This window comes from Hetaerina americana, unplaced genomic scaffold (assembly GCF_022747635.1).
Source record: "Hetaerina americana unplaced genomic scaffold, ioHetAmer1.1.p SCAF_9, whole genome shotgun sequence".
In the NCBI taxonomy this organism is placed as follows: Eukaryota; Metazoa; Arthropoda; class Insecta; order Odonata; family Calopterygidae; genus Hetaerina; species Hetaerina americana.
Genome location: NW_027287538.1, coordinates 33,838,433 through 33,866,025, shown reverse-complemented (window position 1 = coordinate 33,866,025; position 27,593 = coordinate 33,838,433). Strand labels below are relative to the sequence as shown.

Below are 27,593 nucleotides of genomic sequence, written 5' to 3'. Positions count from 1 at the left end.
CTTCCTCTGTATGATTCCTTGTTGTCATGTAGACCTGAATAATTCCTAATTTCTTTGGTTCGGCTTTTACTTCTACTAATAATATTGTATCACTTCTGCCAATAATATTGTATCACTTCTGCTAATAATATTGTATCACTCACCTGCTCTATGGTTACTGCCACCCCTCGCTGGCACGCTTCCTCTCCGCTGTATATTACTCTGTAAATATCCCTCCAGTTACCCTAGCTATCCTTCCATTCCCCCCCCGAACAGCTCTCAAATGTTAGGTCTCTCTGCATTAACCGCTTTACATTTGCCATTTCTCCCTTTCTTCGACATCGTCCTAAAATTTCAAGTACCTATCTACTGTAACTGTTTTTGTCCTCATCTGTGTCTTCTTCTCTACTGCGGCTGTCTGTTCTACTTTGCAAGTATTTCTATAACTGCTGATGAAGTCTTGTTTCTCCCGGTATCTGGAACGATAAATGGCTCAATGGGCTGAGTCTTGTAGTTGTCAAGATGCATTTATATATTTGTGTCCATCCTAATTCATGTAAGAAATAATTGAGGTGATTTTTCGTCGTCTTCCTCAACAATTTTAATGAGACACCGTCAGCCAACGGCCGCCTCACCGGGTCCTTCACAGCCACCTCACTTAGAAACGAACTCTTCGCGGGCTGCCTCGGGCTGGCACTTACCCTTGCCTAACTCTATCTGGCATAAACGACCCTACTGGAAGCAATTAGCAAATAACTGCGGGAGATTCCGTGACGGTAACTTAAATGGAGTCATCCATAAATGTGCATTAAAAATGCAACTGTTTCAAAGTGTTAAAATCATTCGTAATTCTAAGTTATTTTTTTTAGGTGCAATTATTTTTGCTCACACCTGCGCAACTCTATGGGTCTTTAGAACGTCCAAGCCCTTCCACCACGTCAAGATTGTTTGTGTAAAGAAATTTCTAATTAGGATTGATGACTATTTTAATCTTTCGATACTTATCTCGGACGTTTTGATGATTCATTTTTAAAATTACCCTAATGAGATCTCTATTCATTTGCTAAAAGATGCTTAAATAATTCGGCGGAAACGTGTTCTTAAGATCTATATTTTCTTAGTAAGCAGACATTATTCTTGCCGGTTAATCGTTTTACAGCTCGCTTCCCCAAGTGGCTCTTACCTTCAGGTTCATTTACCCCGTAGATTCCCTCACTGTTTATCTCATAATTATAATTATAGTTGAATCCAGTTTCTGGGTATAATTCCGATTGAAAAACATCGACCTACCCCGCCACACGCCCTTGCGGCGGGGCTATAGGTCACCGCCTGTAAATGGGAGCTAAAACTTATGCAAAATCAACACGTGCATGCAAACCCATGCCCACAGCATACAATTAAGCAGTCCATTCATTAATTCGATCATTGGTGGGTGAATTTGCATGTACAGGGCTTTTTTGCGTGCCAATTGTTGGGAATCGTTAAGTACACGAAGTGGTGATAAGGAATTTTCTCACGCTTCACCAATACAAGGTTTGGTGAGCAAGATACCATTTGGCAAACGTAGCTCACCTGGACATATTCGCTATAACTCGCATGATTTCTCTCATGTTGGAGTCTTTAGAGCTGTAAAACCCCTATTGGATGCAAAGACAAAATATTCATGCACGCAAATGGTTTTTACTGCAATAAATATGATTTATTTCGACGTCAGTTAGTGTTCCCAGCTCTAGGACATTTTTTCTGCAATAAAGAATAAACGTACACATTTTAACAGCGGTACCTGGCAACGAATAAACAAACAGTCATGGTAACTGCAACTGTTTTGCAATCCTACGTCACTTGATGATATCCTCGTGGATTCCAGCTGTGCTGCAAAAGTGCAATTGTCTTTAGAATATGATGTATAGGTATCATTTTGAATAACCCTTGTCCGTCCTTCTTGAATCTTGTCTTGTACCTGAAGATGGCCCTGTGAACCGAAAAGCGCACGTTACCAATAAACCTGTAGAAAAGTGCAAATGCGCTTCTTCTCGTAATTTTCTTACTACTCTTAGAGGTATAAATATTAATGATAAACATCAACCCGTAGAAGGTATTATTATTAATGTTATATTATTATTATTATGTTATTTATATTATATTATTTTAATAATGTTATTAATATTATATTATTATAATAATTATTATATTATTATAATGGACTTATAATATCTCTTAGACGTGGATCGGCCGACAGCATATTTATTGCCGCCATTTGTTTCCATGGAATTATTCAATCGGATATTTAGTTTTTGCCATCTTTATTGGTCACTGCATGCATATTTTCACCGTCGGATCTTAAATGGTAGTAGCTTCGACGTCCGCATACTGACGAACGTTGTGCAGCTAACGTGAAGGCGTTGTTTGACGAGCTTCGGAGAGTGGGGAGGAATGAGTGTGTGGAAATGAGGGAGGATGTGAGCGAGGGGAGAAGGGGAAGTGGGCGGGAGAGGGGTGCTAAGATGGAGGCCGGGGGGCATTAGTGGGCTCGGGTCCATTATCCGGAGGGCGAGGGGGGACTCGGCCCTCGCGTGGACTGAAGAGTCGCCGTGCATATTCATCGCCATGATGGCCACGTCACATTCTCTCGAAACTTTCCGTTCTGCGATCACTGCATCCGCATAACATATTGCACTGCTCTGCTCGTGTGCATCTCCGCGCTAATCCATTTTCTCGAAGGTCACTGAAGTGTACTATCTACAATGCATCAAATATTCAGGTGGCATTATTGACTGTTTGATATTTTTTTCCAGTTTCACCTTTTTTTCAGTAAGCAACTTGTTTTCACGGAGTAAGTGCATTAACCACTCTTGCCATAGAGGTTTAGTGTTTTTAGGCGTAACCATTATTGTCACTTGGAAATACTGGAGAATTAAATGCCCGCGGCTTGAGTCCCCGCATTCATGTTAAAGTAATCCTGTTTGAGCTCCAGGTTATCCGTGCCCACGAAACAAAGCTAAATGCGAAAGATTTTTTTGTTGAGGTTTTAAACTTTTCAAATGGTTTTTATTTGAGTTCGTGTTTGTTTTTGGTATCTGGAAAGCCGTACATGATCTAGGAAACTTAATTTGGATGTTGTATGCCTTGCCCCATCGCCACGCAACCTATTGGTAGCTTGCAGGGTACCATTTAGATGTAGAAATACAGTTCTCAAAACGAAGATCAGCTCGCTGTGGATACCCACTCTCCTCTCCCAGTTTGGCGCTACCTACATATCTTTCAGAGCGTCGTTTCCCCGTGGTATTTCATAGCACACTTCCTCTCTCCGTTCTATTATGAGCATGAGATAAGGTATTCTTTGTCCTTCCTTCTTGTCTAGCTCTTCACAACCCTTAAGTGATCTTCAGGTGGCCGTGATTTCATTCAGTAATAAGTTTCCGATATCTATAATAGCACCCGATAAGTTTGCCCTCTCTTTTTCGTAAGGTATTAAAAAATATTTCTTTCCCTCCTACTTCATCGTCACGTCAGTTTAATCTTCATCATCTAACACAGAATTTCTGTTGCTTCCCGTTTTCTTTCCTTTTTCATTCAGGGTTTGTCAACATGGAAATATATCGAGCAGCATGAAATTTATTACAATATGTTGAAGACTGGCAATTTTTGATTCTGTTAGCAATATTCTACCTGTCACGACATATTTTTTATGGACCCAGGTACAACATGCTACAGCACTTCAAAGTTCCACCTAGCATGACACTAAATATTCTTAAGCGTCATTTTGTATTTAACCATTTTTAACTTGGCATGCTTTCCACTTACCTCCAACCCTTCCACTCATTCTTAATCTAATCGGAGCTATTCCTATTGTCGCAACGACCATGTTTCAGATCCATAAAAAACTTCGTTCCATGTTATTGTTTTCAATAACCTCCTTGTGTAAAATAATAGAATCGTAATATTCCAAGCCTACGCGTTTCGATGATTATGCATTAGCCTTAGGTACAATATCGGCTTGAAAGTACGTGGGAGGTGGTATGGGTGCGAATGATGTCAGTATGTGTGCTGGTATTGTTGTTATTGAAGGTATTTAAGATAAGCACCAAGCAAGGAGAATGGTTGACAAAAGTCAATTAATTCAAAAATTTCCCGAATTTTGTTGAATTATTTCCAATTGTTCCTGGATATCGAGCCTTGGGTATTTCAATCCATAATACCGGATTTCGAGGATAAACTTTTTTGAATGTGAAAAATCTGTCAGATGCCTCGAAGAAATGTGAATAAGATACATATGCATATTATTTTGCGCTATTATTAAAAATATCCAGGAATTTGGAAATACGTACAGCCTCCAAGATGCAATAAAATAACAAAATTATAATTTGTCATAATGGTTAATTTCCACGAATTAGAGCCTGCCACTGTTACATAAATTTCTTCCCTACATGTTTACTCATATTCCTGGTCATGAACTCCCTATGTTTCGTAAACAAGTAATCTTTTCCGTCCGGTGCAATTCAAAATGTGCAAAAGTCCAGTGAATGTGGTCTAAACTTGGATTTTATTGTCATATTCATTTGTCGGTGGCTTCCAAATCACTCATTGCCATTGGAAATCGGGATTTGGCGTTACGAGGCAAGGGGCTGGAAAGTGTGTCGTGGTTGGTTTCGCTAAGGAACTCTACCCATTAATATTTAAAGATAATCTATTCCTTTTGGCATGTAATACATTGCATTTTACAGTAGGCCAAGTGCATTTGTCTCTGTTGCCAAATCAAGATTTGTAGGTGGCACAAGGGTCGTCCATCAAAAGGCATAATCGAAGAGTTAGGCTGAAAATGTGTGCCACCAACTGTAACGCCCGATGGAGAGCATCTTCGCTTTATTTGCACTGCCCAAATCGTTGATGTAAGAAATGAAATGCTCAGGTTAAAACATTAATAATTTTAAAGAGAAATCGAGGGTGATAAGGATGCTTGAAAGTTACGCAAAATGACTGCATCATTTTGGAGAAATGGACATGCTTCTTATGTGTTGAAATTTTTCAGTAATTCTGTAATATTGTTTTATAACACTGGTTTTACTTTCAAATATTTTTGTTTTAGTCACAATTTTTGCACGCAATCTCACAATTAGCATTATATCTCGCATTGCAGTCTTAATACCCTTGGACGAAGGGGAAAGTGCTGAAAGGGAAAAAGATGAATATCCAGTGGAATTGATGAACAACCCAGAGATCCCATGTCACGTGGCTCGAGATCACTTGGAAAGCAAAATTGCGAAAAGTCGTCTACAAAATATTTTGCTATGGGAAAAGCTTCCTGATTAAATTTTAGTCACTAGCAAAAGCGTGTGCAGTTTAAGTTTGGTTTGCGTATCTCTTCTAATGCGAAGCCACTTTACCTGCATGCGTGAGAATAGGGAGGTATACATTAGGGCTGATCAGGTAGTACATTCAGAAAACATTTTGGATGAAACTGTGGAAAATATCGTGGCAAGATTTGCGATTGCAAAATATTAATCCGTCAAAAGAATGATTTCAATGATCGGAACTCCTGAGTAAAGACAAAAACAGAAAAAAGTAGTCATAACAATGGAACCTATCGTAGTTTCAGAAACATAAGTCTTCCTTCCTTAAACTCCTATAGGGGAAATATACGTAGATTGAGTGGGGGGTTGTATCTGTGGACATTAAGGGAAGGATGGAGGGAAAGAGAGAGAGACAGAAATTGGGTGTAGAAGATAGGAAAAATAATGGGATGCTGAAGGTTTTATTCAGAGTTGGTAAAAAGGGAAAATTTTATCTAAGTGTGGAAGCAAAAGGAAGATGAGAGACATTTTGGACATCGTGAAAGTTGGTTAGATGGACGAATGATGGAAGAATCGGACCAGAAGCCATATACTAAGCTTTAGTTTTCAAAACTATACACTGGTGGATATTCCAAAGTTTGCATTTTTCAGTTACTCAAAATTCACATTCAGCTACTCAATGCACATTATTGCGTACACTTCGATTTCAGTCTGAAGGTTGTTTTCATAGGTAACGGCATAGCTTCCCTGGAAACTAGCTCTTATCTTAATGTGTAACAGTAGTGCATGCGGAATGGGGAGGAGAGAGTTGCTTTCTCTTTGTTGCATGTGGTTTTCCTAAAAGATCAACCCGCCAGGTGATTTGATAGCATAGTTTTAACCTTGGGCGTTCGGCTACATCACCCAGAATCGAAGCCGAGAGACCCTGTGGGCAGTGGTCTAAGGCACATTACGAAGGCATCACACGGAGGCACACGTGGTATCCTCTACGCCATAACGCCTCCGCGGTCAAACGCGATCTGCTTACAACCCAACGCCGCGAAATGCTAGGGCACGCCACCGGAAAGTGATTTCGAACTTCCCATGCGGCGGGAGGCGTTATCTTTCAATTAATTATTCATGCTAATGAATAATAGGCACTCCGCACGACATACTACCTATAATTAATGTACAAATATAATGCATTATTCCTTTCATTTTCACCACCGTCGGCGCGGGAGGTTTAAATGTCTCGCAATAACTTTCCCGGACTTGTCATCGTAGTCTCCGTGCGGATGGGCACCTTCGTGACGCGTCCTTCGCCTTCGGTTGTTCGTCCAGTGGCGAGGTAGCTGGAGTGTGAGCAAGCGCGTTGGCTGGACGACAGGGTGCGGGGGAGGAGGGAATGAGAGAGGGAGAGAGAGGGTTAAGAGCAATGAGGGGGAGAATCGGAGAGGGGTGTCGGTCGAATGGCTCACAGCTGAGAAGGAAAGGGGGTGGGGGTTAGCCTCGCGCGTTCCGAAAATAAAAGCGAACGCTGGACCATCGCCCGCCTTACCTTGTCTCTCTCCCCCCCTTTCTCTCTCTCCTTGTCTGGCAACAGCTGAGAAAAGGATGGCAGGGCATCGAACAAGGGAGGGAAGGGAGAATTTGGGGCCCAAAGGATTTAGTGTTCGGGTAAGACCATGCGACGTTGACAAACATTTCGATGTCGGGATCGACTTCTTCTAACGGTTTCGATGTAACTATGCTGTTTAATTTGTGCCTGCATCGGCCAACGTGTTAATATCGAAATCCACAGGCTCTCAACATCCATTGATTTCGACATCATCTGGTACTTAATGTTACCATTCCTCTAGATTCGAAATTTCCGATATTGTTCTATATTTGATTAATGTCAGCTTCGACGTTTAATCTGCATTGAAATCCACTGGTATTCCACGTATATCGGTATTTGATGTACTCATTATCTACCCACCCTCCGGATCTTAGATATACATTTACATGTATCCACTAAATATGGACACTTACTACATTCACCGATATCAGTGACCTCCACCGATATACTTTAATGTGTGTCTGCTTAGAGATTTTTACCATGTTCACCGATATTCGACATCATTGGTACCCACTAGATTCCGAATTGTATCGAAGAATCCAAAATCCAATATTTTCGTTATCCATTCTCCTTTCTTTCCTATCGACATCGACCCCATATCTGCATCGCCATCCAAGTCCTTCAGCATCTGACGGCTTGCGACTGCTGTGCATCGTAAGTATTTTTGACAAATTTCGGCATCCGATGCTCAATATTTTTCAATAAATGATTTGCCCTTTTTTACCGACATGTCGTCGTGCACCCAGCCTGAAAATCTATTTGAACTCAAGATACGGAATCAGTATTTAAATATATAAGGCCCTTTTTGTCAAGCGTGGAAGCCATCTGCGGGCGATGGAATTAACGCTGGATGGAGAGCAATGGAGGGCTGCTCTAAACCAATCTTAGAATTAACATACTGATGGTGATGAAGACCAGTTTAGTCGGTTGCCTTGGTTACATCCGTCCAAGGACACTAATGTCCACGGTCCTCCTCCGAAATAAGACTACAAGGAGCGCCGACGAAAATCGAGTGTGGATCATCTATTACTCCCCAGCCTCCGAATCTGCCCCAGATGTGAAGGCCGATTTATACGATGCTTATTTCACCATTGAATCCATGATACTTAAAATCGTATATTGTAAAAGGAGAAATCGCATTCAATAAATTAATTGAATTCAATTCACGGTCCTGTTAAGAACGATTCTTATTTTCTATTCGATTCTTGAAGCCAACAGCCAATAACAGGTGAAAAGGGCTGTTGCAAGAGACTACCGATCGTGGCGCTATATTTCAAATATCTGTGATCTGTCGATAAGAATTTGATCTTGGACGATGAAGCCTGACGAATACTGAAATACCTCATTTTTCATAATCGGGGTACACTCGTAAACCACTTCTGTAATTATAATTATATTTATTAAACAGTTCACAGCGCAGCTTTGCCAAAAATAGCCTTGTTCCTTAACGTTCTCCTGCCATTGCGATTCTATCCCCAATTTCCCTTTTTCGATTTCGGCGATGTCAACTCCTGGAAATTAATAATGCCTTCGGCACAAATGCCGTTCCCTCGTGATAATTGTGGATTTAATCTGACATGACGACTTCTCAGTGGTTTTTAGTATTGAAGCAAAAATATTAGAGTCTTCCGAAAGCACAAGTGTGTGCGCATGCGCGAAAATCGAGTCTTAAGGAGTTGGATCGTATTAAAAAAGTGTCCATCCGAGACGATGTACTAAGCTCACATGAAATAGTTAATATCTAGATTTCAGCACTGATATCAGTCACCAATAAAAATCGTGTACTACGACCTCAAGGGTGGTCGGTGACTTGACTTCAGGAGGTGGCCTGGAGATGTCTGGGTTGCATCGGTGGGTGTGGCCCACCTGAGTGTATCGAGCGGCAGCACGAATCCCGATGTGGCCCAAAGTATAAGTCCGAATTTGAATTCCCCTACCACCATGTTAACGTACGAATGTACTCCCGGGGTGATGTGAGCGGAAATAGTCCTTCCCTTTTGGTGAGCATTCCTTGACCACTCAGATCGTCTGAAGCCATTTATCTACATCCGCACAATAAGCTGTAAACTGCAACAAGGGCGTATGGTTGAGGGTGCTTAGGCACCTACCTTTTGTGCGTAAATATCCTACTGTGCAAATGTAAATTTATAGTTGCACAAAGATCCCTGTCTACGTCATGCAATACATGAGTTCAGGAAGATTAAAATTATGCCTTTTTCATTAAGAATGTAAGAGGGGTTACGTCTGATATTATTATGATCATGTATCGTGCATGCTCATAACTATACTTGGATCTTTGTGTGACGTTGTCTATCTCTCTTATGTTTTGGGGTGATTCAATCAACCAACAAAATTTGGGGACATGGTGATTCCCTTTTGTGTCGAAAAGAAAATTCAGGTGTTCTGTAACTTTCTCAAAGTCTTGCATGCTCTCTTCGATAATCAAGGGGTACCCAACCTAATTCATTCAACATTCCCGTCACGCTTACTCGCTTCTCGTAGCAATTCCTTGATTTAAATTTTCTCCCGTGGATTCCGATTACTTACGAGCTTACATTTCAAAAGTGGCCTAACTAAAGCGAGTTAAATACTCTATTTCATTTTCCACGACCTTTTCCCACAATTCATACTGTGAAACGGTAGTTTCTTTAAGGTTGACTTGCATATTCTTCTAATATGTGTGACCCCCGGAAGATTTGAAATAATTACCACACACCTAGACGAATAGATATGTATATAAGACGTAACTCCACAATCCTCCATTAGGCCTTCCCGCAAGTAGTTTAAAACACAATCCTGAAAATGCCGAGGAAATAGTTTGGTAAGGGAGGAATATGCATTTTTGTATGTTTCCACCTTTTTGGCTATGCGGCCGTTCATTGCATGAGCCAACGAGAAAGCCATTTCTTCTATCGGAGATTGAAATATCCAACTCACTTTTCCACTGCATAATAAGATTTTTTACGATGGCGCATTTTGGAGCCAGCATAGCTAACAAAACTTACTGCGCTTCATTTGATTAATATATATGATATGAATTAATATGAAGGTACAACATTAATCACCCCGAAAGATGTTTTGACGGATGAGGGTAGAGTTCACATTACCCTAAACCCCGTACGGAGTGTGAAATTCATGTCAGGGTAGGGGGGACCTGTTCCTTTTCCTGTGGTTTCCCAAATACTGGCACACAAAAAATCACACAGTTTAGATGAAGTTCAGGGTGTCCTTTTGGGTCTCCTGGAATGGAACCCAGGCCCTCCGGTCAGTAGCCCAGCGCTCTACCCGCTAGATAATCACGTATTTAATACGGAAATAGATGTGAATTAATTTGGAAATGATATCCATAAAGTCCATGAGTGAAAGTATATGGAGTGTTGAATAGAAGAGCCGTTTCTCGTGGTTCTAATGAGTGGTTATTTATGAATTAAAAAATACTACTGCCAGTGAAACTAGTTGGCCCTTGAGCGACTTCAGTGAAAAGTATTTTACGTCGCGATTATGGGACTGTCTCTTTGCTTTATCACAATTGATACAGATTAAGTGATTCTCGTCTGTTTACATAGTTGACGATCACTTGCAGATCTTGCGACTCAGTTATAATGGTTTGCAGTAGCACCAAGGAGCACTTAATGTGTTGGTTTATGTGACCTCAACATTAAAGACCGTTTTCGTAATCCATCGCATTAATAAAGTTGACGTAAGGCCGTTATTAAGATCCATGATCGTGTCCATGGCATTTTCTTGTCGAAGGAAAATAAATGACATTTTAAACGTGCCCATTTTATATTCTTTTCTCTTTGATCTCACGTTTATGATCTACTCGACTCAAGTTGATGGTTTTTTTAATGTCTCCTAAACACCCGGAGAAAGTAGATCTGCTTCGAGTTTATGTGAGACACTTAGCCCATATTTTAAAATTTTATTCTCTGGATCCAGGTATTAACCGACTTTCGAGGTTAAAAAATTATCATCCTATGTTAAAAGAAACAAATTTTTCAAGGCCGGAGAAAACTATTTTTCAAGGTTTTAAATGGGATATTATAATTTTTCCTCGCCGCATGCATTTTCGACGATATAAATTATGTTACAGACCATTAGCAAGTTTTCCTCTGAATTTTTTTATTAATGTTTTTTAGTGTAACGTTACAAAGCGGGAATTTTCGATGAAAAGAGAAACAAAGGAAATTGGATTTATTTCCACCGTGTAACTGTTTTTAATTACCCGTATATATAGGTTTTTTCATACTAGTTTTTTTTTGTTTTCCAAGTTATTTTCATCAGCGCGGATTCCCAGTGGGTAGAGCGTTAGGTCATTGACTGGAGAGCCTCTGGTTCAAATCCTGGATGAGGTCTCCTCAAGCAACCCATCTAAAAAAGATATGGGTGCTATTTTCCGACTACCAGAACTTCGCGGAAAATGGCGCCACGGTAAATAAAGCAGCCTCCTCCTCATGCCATGCTATAAAAATTGCGAATGGTGATTGCGTGAATATCGTATGATTTTTGAATTATTATTACGCGACGAGGCCTGCCCTTATCGATCGAAACCATCCTTTTGGTTGTTTTCTGTTAATGAATGGAACGTTTTCCCCATGTCTAGTTTTTGTACGATTTTATGTTAAATTTCCAGTGACCCTTGGACAGCCTGTGGGATAATCGAGAGTACCTTCACTTGCAGTACTCTGCCTCAAGTGACTCACTTAGAAACTCTGATTTGTCTTACTTTCATGTGCGTGCTACTCCTCGCTCTTCGACGAAACTCACAAGGAATTCTAGTAATCGGACGTAGGCTACGAGGTTATCTTTGTGAATTCAAGTGATTTAAAGGGAAAGTGAGTAGTAGGGAAGTGGGTGGAGGATATATTTAGGCTCAACCTCCCTCCACAGCCTGACCACGTCACTGCCATATCCTTTGTGCTACACCCGCTCATTTTCCGTCGGCGGCACCAGAAAGGAAATGCGCTAATCGCAAGGACTGTGTAAACCGGAGTGATTGATGTTAATGGTGTTACCAGCTTTTTTTCCATCACACTGTGTTATTAGAGGAACGTTACGTTGGGTAATTAGTGTCCAGTGATTAGCACGCTGGTGTTTAGTGAATGCCAAGTCCACAATAGAAATTCAAGGTGAAAGCCGTGATGAGGATAAAAGTGAACTTTATTGCTGAAATATTGTCCTTTAAGGGGAGTTTTTACATTGCCTGACAGTACAAATGAAATGAGGATTCATTCAAGCATTAGTATTCGATGTGAAAAGTGTACTGTCTATACCAAACATATTATCAGTTGAATCAAGAATATAATGGAAGAATAGAAATAATAATCAAGAATATATATTCCTTTAATGGAAGTTTGTAATATTCTAATGCTTCTGTAATCCGTAATATTATCTTATCATTATTTGGCACTTCTTCAAATATAATTTTTGCGATGAGACTCGTGTTTAACCGGGGTTTTTCGCGTAGTCATAACGACTGCAAAAAAAATTAAAACCATTTCAACTCTAACAAAATGAGCTTTTATCGTATATCGTTTCCGCTTTGGTCTTGAGATAAGATTTTCCTTCACTTAATTTTTATTATTGAAGGGCGAATATCCTTAGCGAGAACTCAAGGTTAAGGAATGAAAGGAAGTTATCACATTTCGTTATTTTATATTGGCTTGTGTTCGTATTTCGATTAGAATATTAATCATCTTCTGGTGCTGTCCGTAAGCATATAATGTGGTGGGTATATTTTGTTCTTAAAGTACTTAATACTTATCTTCCTTTCACCGGCGGGGGTCTTTTAAAATAAAATAATTGCCTGACTTTAATTTCCTTGTTAATTAGTCGCAGCTGATGAGAAGATTTGGGTTGGGTAGATTAATCTGGATTAATCGAAGGTATACCGTGTTGGCAGAATTTAAGGCGCACTTTTTTTCCAAAATTATGATTTTTTTTAAATCACCATTAAAAACTAAAAATTATTTTTACTCTAAATGGTCAGGACTAACTACTTTGACGCCATTATATTTAGATCTTTGTATGTGTTCACTTAGATGTAATATTTGTTACTCAAGTGAAAAATATTGTAGATGGGATTGTTATTATGAAGCTCATCGCCATGATGTGATTTGAATGTCGTGTTTATCACTACTGATCATAAAAAAACAGCATGTGCTTTACACACTGATATTGTCTTCTATTTGGCTTTTTTGATACATAATAACTAAAAGGAACCATAATTTGAGTCGGTGGTGTGTCGTTGCTTTCGCATGGACTGTTAAAATTGTTTCTTGTGTCTGCCCTACTGAAATAAGGCTGCGTCTTATACGTATACCGTCAAATACGTTAGTTGAAAATATGACTCTAGAGTAGCGAACCCTATCTCAAATGTCGCTACTGTGTAACATGACGGATATCATGAGAAACCTAAAATATTCATGCAGTTTTATGCTTGAAAATTAAACCGCACACTCATTTACTCAGCTGTGACAATAAGAAATATATCTTGATAAAATTTATTTCCTAATACACACAAAAAGAACTCATCTAAATTTTTAAATTATCCCGGAAACTACGACTGGGGCGTGTTCCAGGGTTTTTAGGAAAATTGTCCGCTCAAGAGGAGTGGGAGGAATCTGTAAAGGAGAAATATGCGTTAATTTTTTTGGCGCTTCCCTCCCATTGTTTTGTGGTCGTAAAATATGAGGGGAGATGGGAACGAATGCTTGAATATATCTTTTCGACCAACTCCTCTCATTTTGTTTCTGTCCTGTGGCCTGCCAAGTGCGGGAGTTGAATTATTCCAGTAATGTCGTTAGTAAACTCGCGCTTGCACTTTGGAAAAACTTAATTCGAAGCACCGGTATTAATAAAAGCAATAATCTACATTCATTAGTAACGTGATTGTGATTTATGTCGTCAATGGGAGTGGTATAACACTAGTTGAATAAGTAAAGGAGGAAATTACTCTAAAAATGAAAAACATAGCTCTTGAAATATAGCTCATTGTACTCGTGTATTAAGTGCATAGGTCTGTCGGACAACTACTTCGACAGTACCACTCGAAATTTGTTATTGCTTGCAAGTTAAATAGCATTTGGTGCCATGTTATAAAATGTAATAACTTCTGTTATGAAACGAAAAATAAATGTGTGATATTAAATTTGTACGAATTTAAAAACTCAAAATCCAATATCTGTATCCGTTCCAACTAAAAAGGGTTTTCCCTTAAGGTGCCTAAATGGCCTCGCATTGGTTTAAAGTTATCTTCTCCTTCTGAAGGCGGCTCTTGTTACATATTGTCATGCTTATCGCGAAACCTCACTTTACATGGAAATTCAATATTACGGTTCCGCGGTTCACAATTTAGGAACACCGGTTCACAAGATGCTTAGCTAGTGGGTATAATAATCGGACTACAATTACATTATCGAAAGGGAAGTTAAGATGCACGGTCGTCAGTAGTTTCGGTTCATTGGAAATTATTGCGAATATTGTTCAGTCTCTCCCAACAATACACCAGGGTAAATATTTTATTGCAGATCAAAGTATGAATTCTTAAAATTCTTCAAAATAGCATCCTTGAGCTTCGACAAATCGATGCCAGCGTCTCTACTATCCGTGGTACGCTTCAAAGAGCGCGTCGATGGGAGCCTCGTTCAGGCACCTTGTCACGGCCTCTTTGACGTTATCCAGCGTTCCAAAATGATTGCCTTTCAAGGTCCTTTTTATTCTTGGGTACAAAAAGTAGTCCGACGGTGCCACGTCGGGGTGGCAAATCATTCTAACAGTGGTCCAAGAGATCATGCAAGATTTTCACACGAACAGTCTTCTGATCTTTCGACAGTACCTTGGTGGCCATCTTGGCCCACGCCTTTCTCATAGCCAAATCTTCGGTAAGAATTCAATACACTCCTGTTTTTAGAATATTGCACTCTTCTGCTAATATTCTGATACTCTAATCGGAATCGAGCTTCTTTTTATACATTTTCGTCGCACTGTGTCGTTTGAGGACGTTCAGGGAATTTCTTGTCACCAACCCCCTCCCAATCCTCCCGGATCATCTTGTGCCAACGGAAAACCATTTCTTAAGACATAGCTTCTTCTCCCGAACCCGATTTTCCCAGTTTAACACAAAATGTTATCTCGTATCGTTGCTCCATGGAACGTGGCATCGGGAATTCGTGATGCAGCTCTCGAATATGGGTCCAGTCTAGCAGCGATCCGCACAGATAACTGACGTGGGTCGCAGAACAATTCAAGCATCCTCCGGGGTGCTTGAATTGCTCTGTGATAATTATTATCATCCCAGAAATGTATTCTTCTCCTTTGAATTCCTCGAGTTTTGCCCATGCTCTAGGGACAGGTTGCGTTAGTGAAAATATTTTCAATTCCTTTCCTTTTGAATTTGTTCAAAATCCGTGAAGGAACTTCTCCACAATCCTACAGTTAAAATTTCCAAATGCCTGAATAAATTTTGGACCCGCATCCAGGTCTGATTTTCGTTCTCGGAGCCGAGGGGTTACTCGGGACTTGTTTCAAAGAATGATTTTTTTATTTTCTGTTCGCAGTCTTTTATAGTGATCGTCCAATTCGCACGTTTTTCATTTGCGTGTTTTATCGCATTTTTTGGCGCGGCACCGTGAAACCACGCATTCGATTCAAATGCTTTCCGAGGTTCTCGGGGAGTTTATCCCCCTCCTTCCCCGGTCGCGTTTTCCGCTTCTATTTGAAGCGGTGACATCGCATGTTCTTTCGAAGTTTCTAAATGTAAATGGCCTTCCCTGCCTACTACGGAGGCGCATTATCAACTTTGGAATGTATAGTTTCGAACTGCCGACCCAACGCTGCGTTCCTGTTGATAAGGGTTACCCGTGCTTTGTGGCGGCCGGAGACGCTTCTGGATCTTGAATGCTTCTGGAGGAATAATAAATGGTGTTTGGACACGTGAATTCCTATCATTGTACCCCTCGGTGTGCCAGGTATTAAATGTAGGGAGGATACCTGAGTCCGGAGACTTTTAGTGCTCAATAATTTATCCTGTTCACTCAATGATATCAAAAAAACGCATACTGGGACAATCAGTCTATTGAACGACAATTACAGTTATTTTCCCTTTTTCGGTCGTATTCTCCATTTTCCAGGCTCCGTAGTGCCTGGGTTTTAACATTGACGCGAGGAATTAAAATATCAGGCAGTAACTGGATAGTTTTCATAGTTTATTATGACAAATAGCGTGTGACGATAATGAAATTTTCACATCGATCACCTATTCGTTACACTTTCCTCATGCATTTCCCATGTTGATAAGACATCAATTTGCATGGCATTTTGGGGGGGGGGGGGAGGGGGGGTAATCGTGTGTAATCGGAATATTCAGCATGTTTATAGTAGCAGTAAATACGCAGCAACACCGGTAATAAGATCGGGCAGTGCAGTAAGGTGTCTTTTTGTGCATTTCAAGCCAATCATTTATGAAAACGTCGTTCAGGGATAAACTCCTCTGGCAGCAAGATGTTTCCAAAAATTTTGTATGATATTAAAGAAGGAACAATGGTCTGCCATCCTTGCTGATGATATTATTTAATCAAATTTGTGGGGCAGGTGTGATGTAGGTACCAAATGGTTGAATTTGGGGATAATCTACATCTACACAATACCACGCTAGTCGTCGAAAAGGCGTGTGGCGTGGGATGGTAGAGAACCAGCCATTCATGTATCTGTTGGTTTATGCATGCATTCGCATATATTGGCGTGTATGTATACAGAAAACACTCGTATACTTACACACATATGGATGTTTTTAAAATCGTGCAGTAATTGACGAAATTATGAACTGTGTATCTTTTAGTAAATATATTTTGATGCTTGGGTTCGATTTGTGACGATTGTGGATCGTGTGTGGGAACATCGAATATTGAATCTTTCGGTGACCGTGTCTATCTTTATTATTTTATCCCTGTAAATATTATATGCCGGTATATATGTTTAATTGTATGTTATTGTATACCAATTAAATGCTGGGCCATAATAATTCCCTCGGTGTCAAAAGCAAACTCGGGTGTCCTGTGTCCTTAATCTTGCCTGCTCCCTTCGTGAAATAAAATCGGGCTCCAAACGAAATTCTTCCAACATATCCCAGACACGCTTACTGTCTTCTCGTAGTAATTGTAATAACTCGGACAGGTCCTCTCCGAAACTTTTCCAATTAACCTGAATTAACGTTTTCTCTCATGGATCTCAAGTAATTGATTCAAAGTTACTTCAAATATGACTAAAGCGAAGTAACACTTCTCCCACTCCCTCACCTTACCTTTTTCTTACATTTGACTCCAACCCGTCTGATGAATAAACGGCATTAAGGAGTGCTAGTCTGCGAATAGGTAAAAAACAGCTTGGTACAACTTATTAGCTGTCCTTTGGTTAACAATCTCTCAATTGAATTCCAGAAAATACATTTCTCCCTCAATGTCCATCTCCAACCATTCTCTTAATCTTCTTTGTATGAGAGTTAAATATCACGTCATCCATGTTCAGTTTCATGCATTATTGTCTGGGTATTTCTCTTCAATCCTTCCCATTAATTTTTCCCAATCTATTATGGTCCTCAAGAGACTTCCAAGTCGCATTATACATATATATCCTACCTACTCATCCCTTCTTTGCAACTTTTCCATAGTTCCAGTTTTTTTCTGTATTTCGTAGGCTCACATTTCGTTGCCTTTTCCTCCTATGGTCACTGATGATAGGCATAGATTGGGGAGTTTTGACTTGAAGTTGTGGAGAAGGAAGAAAAAGGTAAGATGGACGAAAAGGAAAACAAACGGAGAAATACTAGGCATGGTGGGGGTTGGGAGCGTATTGTTGGGAGAACTCTATAGGAGGTGAGAAAAGTGTTTGAAGTGTATTGCGTTTGGCGATGGAATGCTGAAGAATGATCCTGGGATAGAGGGTAGGTGTAGAGGTAGAGAACGTGAGGTAGGCGTGGTAGGGATAGGGATATTGGACGGTATGAACGGAGGAAGTATACGGAGTTGATGAACTGTTTATTGTAGTGTGGGGCCTTGTTAGACGAAGTTATGAAATGTAATGTAGGCGTGTTCAATCTGTGTCCATCCAAAATCTACCTTAAATGGTAGATTACCCAATTAATATTTACCTAAATAACTCTTATCAATCTTCTAAAACACAATAATTCCACGGCTATCAGTCATATTCGCTCCGTTGCTTTTACATTCCGTATTTACCACTGTACAATAAAATGCTGTATCCAAAGCAGTAATTCAGTGAGTTGTCCCATGTCCAAGGCGTCCACTCCATGTGAGGAATCCAGTATGCTGTCGAAAACCGGATTTTTTCGACTCGGGAGGGCGGGTTTAAAAATATTACGGATATTTGGAAACTCGGGTTCACAGCCAGTCTCTCCAGGCCTGTACCCGGGTGAAGGACACGCTTTATTTGGCATCCGCGTATGCGGGTCCCCGGGAAACTCTTAGGCCGAGGGGAAATCCGGACACTTATTTAAAGGTACCTGGGGATTCTGGAAACCTGGTTGTTTCCAATAGATTGGGTACAGTTGCATTTCAGTTAAAAGATAAAAATATTCGAAATGACCTCAAGTGATAACGAAGGACATTTATGAAGAAATAAATTTGAGCCAAATGGAATTAAAACCCTACTCTTCCAATTACTGGTCAGGTGTTTTAGTCAGTTAACGTCACATTAGTTGCTCCTTAAATGCATTTCCCCTCTGAACCAGAGTGCAATCCATAGGTGGCAAAATTTACTTCGCAGTAATGCGTTCGGAGATTCGACTAACGATAATATGAAGTTAAAAATTGAGCTCATGTTTCCTCATAAACCATGTCTCGATGAAGAGGCGTTTAATGTATTTAAAAGAGACAAATTTGAAAGCAGTGACGGAGTCCGTAAAAAATATATGTGGAACTATAGAGAGTAGATTCATGGGCCATGTGAAATAAGGGCTCAGAGCCATTCAATCTGGTGCTATAGATGGGCGTTTGACATCAAATGGACATCTTAGTGACATAGGGAATGTACCTAAGTCTGTAAATGGAAGAGGGGAGAACAGAAACCACAGTTGATTCAATGTGTGTGCATTCAACAAAGTAATTGCGTGGAATTTTAAGGAGTATAAGCACTCAGCATGGTTACCTGTAATACCCTGAAATTTTACCCAAATTTCTTGGAATTTGTGTACGAGTACGGCGACGGCGTGTCTTTGTTTATTTACCATCGTATTGCTATTTGCAAATGTTTCTCATATTATTAAGACATTTTTTTCAATTCAAAAGGAAAATTTTGGATCTTTTTGGGACTGAACAGGTCCTCAGCGAATGCAGAATATATTTTATAAAAACCGTTGTTTTGTATTAATATCTATATTGCAAATCCAAGAAACTGTGGGAGATGCCGCGACAGTAACTTTTAACGAAGTCATCATCTAAATGTACATTAATGCAACCATATGGGTCGCGGTAGTCCAGGGGGTATAGCGTTGGACTATTGACTGGAGGGTGCCGGGTTCGAGTCCCGGGCAAGGCACTCTGGGCACTTGCAGCTTCACCCAAGCTTAGTGATTTTTCGGGTACCAGATCTTCCTGGGAAACCATAACCGGCACAGGGAAAGGAACTGGCCCCCCTACCCTGATGTATGAATTCCACACGCCGTCGGGCTTAGTACTGGGTGAACTCTACCATCACCTACCAAACCGACCTTCGGGTTGAATACTGTGTTTATGGTTTTTTTTCATGCAACCATTTCAAAGCGTAAGCGGAAATTTGAAAGTTTGCACTCATCTCTTTGTGGCCACGATGATTTAATGTTTCATTAATGAAAAATAAACAGATTCAACCATTTAAAGCCGGAATGTTTAATTTGATCAAAATAGGGCCACATAGATGGGTGATGCTTCGGGAAAGGAATAGGATTGTTTTAAGAGTCTTGAAGGAGATAGATGCAATGAGACAGTAGTAGTCGTTTTTATGGGAAGCGACCGACAGCTAAGGTCATTTGCACCATTAGGGATGGATGGGAAAGGAAGGGTGGAGAGAAACCCGGCCTCGGCATTAGCCTACTTTTGTCAAAAGGCGCCAATGGGTCCGCAGTTAAACGTCCCATCCGACGGACGTCGTACTCACTCAAAGTGCTCTCCACAAATCACCTCTGGTAGGGATCGGGATACCGCTGTAAAATATTCGACGCCGCCGGGATTAGAATTCGGGCCCTCTCGGTGGGAAGCCTGTGCGTTAGCCACCGCACCATCCCGATCCCCCTATTAGACCGGTAAATATATCAGTAGAGTGGAAAAGAACTATGAATCGTGAGTGAATCAGCGTTGGGTCGGGTAGAGCGGTGAAGTGATCTCAATCAATCCTCGGATGGAAAGTTTATAAGCCAATGAATGAGTATCGCCCAAGAAGAATCAGATACATGAAACCTTATAATTCAATCATTAAAGTGTATTATACCAACGACGTCGCAATACTTAGGCTAAAAATAGCATAATCATCCATTTATCCATCTCTCTTTTCAGGTGTCGGCAATGACCAATAAGCGAGTGGGTGTGGCATGATACGCGGAATGACCGCTAGGTAGCGGCTGGACGAAGAGGCGACCCCCCCCCCCCTTTCAACACCATCAGTTGGATTACGCTCGAGACCGTCAAATGTTCCTCCGTCGGAGCAAATGATTCTGCTGGCGAAGTACTTCGAAGGTAAGTCCATGCCGCCTCAAAATACACGGTGCTTTTTGTAACGATCAATATATTTTGTATCATCAGGCGCGATGCATGCTAGGACTCAGGTGGAAAAATTTCCGCGACATTCTTCCATGATTATTTCCGAGAACATCCATTTTAAACACGTCAAGGTGCTATGAACGCGTGGTATTATCGACAGAATATTATGTCGGGCGTATCTTCTGCACGTGCATACCCTGCCATACTCCCACGGGACCCCATCTCAAACCCTACGAGTCAATTTGCCAAGTGTTCTAAAAATAGTCATTAACATGATGTATGGCAGAGGCATCATCGTCATCACCGGTCATCAATCGTTCGACATTTGACGTGACTCTCCACCGAATCGTCCCGTCTGGTGACCTCTTCTTGGATACATAATTTGTTCTCTTTGACGTCCGTCATTACTCGTTCCACGAACACTGGCGCAGCTATGGATTGGGTAGGCGGTCCGCTCCAGGCGGCCATTATTTGAGGGTGGCACATTTGGTCATCTGCATTGTTCGGCGAACCTGGGTAAGTACTCGTACGTATCCCAAGCGGGATAAACATTTCGTGGGCCAGGAAGGCTAAATATGCATGCAAATTAAATTCGTTACGCATTATTTGCCGGCTGAATTCTATTCATTATTTTACTTCCATCTAATTTTGTGCTGCGTGACGGACCTACTAAGTATTTCGCAAAAAAAATTCGCCTGAAATGTATATTTATTTTACATACATAATGAATATGTTGGCGTTATCATTTCCAAAAGTCCGTAGGCAGTTACCGGCGAGCCGGGAATTTGATAAAGTTGAAAATCTGGTTTCAGTGTGCGTTGTGATTATTGCATCGCAGGCATTCCGGCATCACAGAGCGACGTAAAACTGCCGCACTCCGGACTCAGGCGCTTAGTTGTCATAGAATGCCCAATTATCAAACGTCTACACCGTCCCCCGATTCTCCAAGCGCCAGGTACTGGCTGCAGACTTAAGGGAATAATATTGCTTGTGACCCTTTCGAGCTCCTTATAATGTTCTCACGCGTTTCATATTTGAACTTCGCCGTTTTCGCTTGAAGGGATTATTGGAGGTGTATTGAGAAGGGCGACAAAATCATGGTTAGCCTCGGGCATCAAACAACTTCTAGCTGCACTACTCTGCGTGTATCTCATCCGTGCTCTTCATCTGTAGTCTTTCCCGTTCACCAAATTTCCCTGACGAATGTCTCTATGAGGTCATCGTGTCTATCCCAACCCAATCTACAAGGTGATTATCCCATCTCCTTTCCTTATTTCAATGTAAACATTTTTCCTCTCCTACCCTCCGTGGAACCACGTCTTTAATTATTAGATCCCTCCATTTGATCATCATCTTTCTCCTGTAGCACCCTACTTGCGATGGCATTTTGAAGTCCGTGTTAATTGTCTTAACAATCGTCTCTCAGCTCTGGGATTCTTTTTGGAAACTCCTGCGTAAATGGCCACTAGGGATTTTATACGCAGAAGACTCCTCCAAGTGATGAAAGACGACAATTAAGACCGTCCTAGATTTAAATTACTGACTTTATTTGTTTGGTTATGGGACGTATTTATATTCATTTAGGGATCCTTAGCCATACTTCTAAGAATATGTAAATTTACTTAGCCCTTTGAGAAACGGTGGCTTAGTGTGTTTTTTGGGACGCGGTAAGGCTGTTCTATACGTTGGTTGGTTTAGTTGCTAGATAAGATCAGGAGTTGGCAGCTCGAAACATCTTGATAGTCACATGTTGGCGTTGAAACTACGGTCGGTGGTTGATATAAATGCAGTGGAAAACTGCAATAATATCTAATATCCTAGTCGGTTTCCTATATTTAGTGACACCGAAATAACTCTCTGTACTTGAAATTGTATCTTTTGGTGGTCAAATTTTAATTCCCCGCATTGGTTGAGTGGTGCATAACTTACGTTCTTTGTTTCATCCGATCCTAAAATCTAAGCAGGTTGGAGCGTAATTGTACGGGTCAAAGTGCCTCCTTTGTTCCTGTATTAATGACTATAAAGTGTTTAGATCTATGAATATTTTGTGTCACGTTAGTTAGGGCCTACGATTAGAGTATGGGTAGTCCCAGGGACCATAGGAAACTTAACCCAAAACGGTAATGTACTACTGAAAAACCTGGGTCGTGTATTAAAATTTTGAATGAGGAATTAACCGAGTTTTTGAGTTCTCTTAATCATTGAGCCCTAAGTTAAGTTGGAAAAGTGCTGCTAAAAAAAGCTAAAGATTAGGTGTGGGATTCTGTTTCTTCATTACAAGATGTTTCATTGACTATGTCGTCGTATCTCGTTTTTAGGTTTATCTCAAATATCTTTCAATATTTACTTCTGTGCGACAGCGGCGTAGTTTCCGTAATCTTGCTACTACACAGCGATTTTATCGCCTCAACAGTGAGGTAAATCTACAGTGCATACAATCTCTTTCGCTCTACGAAGAAATTTAATTAAATTCTAGGGATTCTAAGCAGACTTAAGCGTGGAATACCCAGACTACGGAACTTCGTGTTATTTCAAGATCCATCGTCATAGTTGAAACTTTTTTTTGGCAGGGTTTCCAGACGCTGGGTAGTTTTTTTATCGAGTTTATACAGTGTGTTTACTAGGTAAATAGCCCTCGTAAATTCACCGAAAAGGCCTCTGCTATCGCCTTATTGATCATCCCTACTCCAGGAAAACTTACCTGCGTTAACCTTGAGCAGTTGGAATGCTTGTAAAATTTTCCCGTCCCAAGTTCCAAGCGCAGGTAATAAGTAAACCGACGCAAATTTCGGGTTGAAGTTGAAGGTTGAAAGGCAATATTGCCGTATGGTCGAGGGATCCACCCTCAACTTTCATTGCAGAACTGTTTACCTAATTTGGTCTCCCTTTCTCAGTGGGACCATTAAAGGTGACGCCCTAATCCCAGAACATTCAACCTTGGGGTGAAAGAATACTCTCTACTAGCACGATCTTGATTACGCAGCAACTTGGGCTTGCTATTCTCTAACGCCACTCATGGGCACTTGGCTCCTACGTACCCAGTTTCTTTATTGTTTTGTTGTTCTACATCCAAGCTCACGTTTCAAGAGATATTCCTGCTGTAGTATTTTCTTTAGTTAATTCTAATATTTTGAACGTATTAGAATGCAAATGACAAGTGCTTAATAAACAAGAGTGTAACGTATTTTAGTGTGTACGAGATTATTGCATTGGAACCAAGTTTCATCTGTGGTCCCAAATCGGCGCAGAAAATCTTGTTGGTTGCACTAAAACGGGTCAAACATTGTTCGGAAGTTTCAAATCTGATTCTTTTGTTATCCTACATCAAGAGTGGTGTAACTCATCTAGCAGATAATTTTCGCATATCGAATTCCAATGTTTTAATGTTATATGCACGTTCAGATAGCATCCCTAGAGCTTCAGCGATTTTTCGCACTTTCAGCGTTCCTCCATGACCTTTTTATGCACTTTTGCAATTATTTCTGGTGTAGTGGAACATTTTGGCTGACCACTACGCGGATCATCTCTAAGCTATCCCGACCAAATTAAACTCGTTTGCCCCTTGGATACAGTTGAATATGATGGAGCAGATTCCCCTGAGTGGTCTGGAAGTCGGCATGAGTTTTCTTTGCTTTCATACGTTTTTTTATCAAGTGTTTAATCACTGCTCAAATCTTAATTTTTTCCATCTTCACAAATCACTAGATGGGGACAACAGCAGGAAGCCGTCCGCAACATACTATAGTTCCCTTCCCAGAGCAATGACGCGTTACCTGTTTACTCATAAAGGATTGCCTATTACTACGCGGGCAACTCGTTGCGCTAGTGTTGGCATCTGGTGGTGATTCTGAGAACCTTTCTAGCAAACCTCGTAGGATGGAGTCTTAAGATTATTTTGTGACAAGAGTAACGTATTCAGCACATTAATTGCTACCAAGTCTCCCTTATCATTTAATCACATATCATTTCCTCAAAGTTACGCTAAAACGTCGGTAAACGTCCATTGAATTGTTTTATAAATGTCAAATTATCTATATTTCTATGATTATTCTTTAGATGTACAATTTTGTAATTTTGTATACTATCTTGTGATTTTCAGTATTCGGCAATTCACGTAATAAAGGCGTCGAAATTTGGAAAAACAAATACATGCAAGCAACGGCTTGTTTTCTCCTCCTCAGATATTGCCGTGGAAAAATTTTCTTTACTTGGATGACCCTTTGAATTATACGTAATGAGTTTTGCACGTGTTGAAACCGGCTCGTTAATGTGTCCTGAGTTGACCAGTTTTTCTTCTGTTTGCCCTAGTTGGAGAAAAATCTAAGAGATATATAACCATGTCGCATTCGATAATTTCAATGGTATTTTGTAAGATTTTACGTCATGCAATCGTTGTTTGGAAGGAATGTCGAAGGGGACACTTATGAAATCACAAAACGTCTTATTTTATTTGATGAAAATGGAGATTAATATTTTACAATATCAGCACACATTGTTCTCTTCGGTCGTAACTCTATCTCCTTGTCAGAATATGGTGTACTTGAAACGCAAATATTGTTTTTTGAAAAAACATAGTTGTATAAGATCGATGTTTTATCGTGTATTCTATCTTACAGAAAGCTTTCTGATACTCCATGAAAAATTCCCATCGTTTTCTATATACCGGTCTGCTGTTTGCAATCAGCAAGTATCAAGAATTGGAGGAAATGTCCGATAAATTGAACTGAAGAGTTTTTTTCCTGGGAGATGCGGAAAATATTGCCGTGAAATATTTGGAATCTGCGAAGTAAATTCTATTGTGCTCGTTTTCCTGTCAGTACTTGGTGATCGAAACAGAATGAGATATTTTTATTGGGTGCGCCAGGGGAACGTATGACTTGAAAGTCATTGTGATATTTGTGCTGAACGCAAAGAGGTATTTTCATCCGTAAAATAGCCCTTGTGGTGATAAAATGCATTTGAAACGAATGCGTAATCTGAAAAGATGGTAAATAGCGATGATCAATGAAATATAAAAGTAAGTTTAAAATGAAGCGGGAAAAGGATACTTACGTAGTATCGCACAGGATCTAAAATGTGTGGATCGAGCGACGAAGACTTTCGTTTGAAGAAACAATTAGTAAGGGCAAATATTGTTTGACTCGGTATTGAGGAAACGGTTAATAAAATATACTAATGGCAGTTACCCTTCAATGTGTGTGGGAATGGAAAGTATCAACATCAGAGAAAAGAAGATAAGAAGAAGAATGAGACCGACCCATTGAAAAGCCAAGTCCATTGAAGGGGAGTGAAGAAATAAGTGTTTAGAAATTAGCTGATGGAAGAGGAGGAAGGCGATTGGATATTTTCCGAGGCAAAATTACTGTATGTCGTGGCTTAATGGACTTTTTACAAACAATATGGAACTGATGACATGGACCGTGACTTAAGATGTAAATAAAAGAGAATAGTAAAAACAATAATACAAGTATGGACCGTGGTATTGTACGGCTCGGAAACTTGGTCCCTGGGGAAAGAGGATAAGCACAAATAGGAGGAATGGATGAGATGGTGAGGTGGATGGAAAGAAAAAAAAATGTAAGGAATTGTGAGGTAATTGTAGGCATTGTATGGGATTAGAGGCATCAATTGGGAAATCAGGAAAAGTTATTGAGCATGTTGTGTGGCAATGGATCATCAAAAGCCAGGGGAAAATATTGGGGAGAATGTTGGGCAAACAAGGTGGACAATAGGGAAAGAATAGCCAGGACGGAACGAAAGGAATCAGAAAATATATGTGGGGTTGGAGAACAGTTTAATGTAATACATGTGTTAGATAAATAATTAGTGGCGTATTATTTGGGGATGAGAAATGCAGCGGTCCTTTGGAGTGGATCCATTAAAAACCTACCCTGACTGGATGAATGCCCCTGATAAAAATGAAATAGCCCTATGGACTGTGCGACCTAAAAGCCATGGAGGAAGGCCAAGGATGACTTGAACGCGTTGCAAGTGTCGGAAGACGTAGGCGCGGAGAGTTATGAAGGGAATGGGGAGACTGGCAGGTAACAGGATAGCTTTGAGAGCTGCTACAAAGCAATTCTTGGATTGATAGCTCATGATGACGATCAAGCATTTAGGTGCGTAGGATATACCTACGATCGCTGTCTAACGCGAAGAAGTGGGCTGGGTTTCGTGGAAATGGCTAGACAAGCACTTTTAGCGCAACCAGAAGCGTCCTGCCTGATGTAACTTTACGAGATTAAAAAACATAAACTGGTACCTCATCATCCTCTCCTAGATAATATCATCCTCTTGACATCCCTCTTTGTATCATCCTTAACAAAGCGTGCATTTAAGGTTTGGGTGGTTATAATCTGGTGCATGTCGGTGTCGATTTGTTGGTTGTATGAATTGATCCAGCATCCTACGTCCATTTGAGAGCCGACTATGAGTGGCGACGTTTCAATCAATAAATAGGAAATGAGATTTTCAGGTTATTTTTAAAATTTCAATAGGATTTTAATTGAAGCCGTTATTGGGAGATCAGAAGTGATTTAAACGATCAAAGTTGTGCTAATACTTTGGCAGTATATTAAAAATAGTAATTTGTATGAATCTTTTTCTGCAGTTCTACTTAATTACTTGGAAAAATGGGTATTCATATTTTTTGTCTTTTGTTCGGATCTTCAACTGCACCAAGCAGCCACACTAGGTGTGTGGAAGGGTTTGATTTCACACCAGGCGCGCAACATGAGATTTAATATTCGCTTCCAATAATTATGTTCGTTCATTAAAATAATGTTAACAACAGATGCCCATTCACTACGGTATCTAAGTGTAAAATATATGCCTACGTATTTGAGATGAGCTGCTAGTTACGAGGAGGATAGTAAAAATCACGTATTAATGACCTCAGTTTGAAATGAAGTCGTTAGTGTGTGTTGCGAAGGCATTAAGAAGTAATGAGAACTCGTGATAATTTTACTGAGTGTTCAG

At 40.3% G+C, this 27,593-nt stretch overlaps 1 protein-coding gene across 1 annotated transcript in view; it reads left to right on the top strand.

Annotated features, from left to right (window-relative positions):
• The window catches only part of ERR (estrogen-related receptor), a 333,703-nt gene that overhangs the window by 83,811 nt on the left and 222,299 nt on the right, over nt 1–27,593 (top strand). Inside the window, exon 2 of the mRNA XM_071597615.1 lies at nt 20,412–20,591. The gene's annotated coding sequence lies outside the window, so the exon portion shown is untranslated. The remainder of the gene's footprint in view (nt 1–20,411; nt 20,592–27,593) is intronic.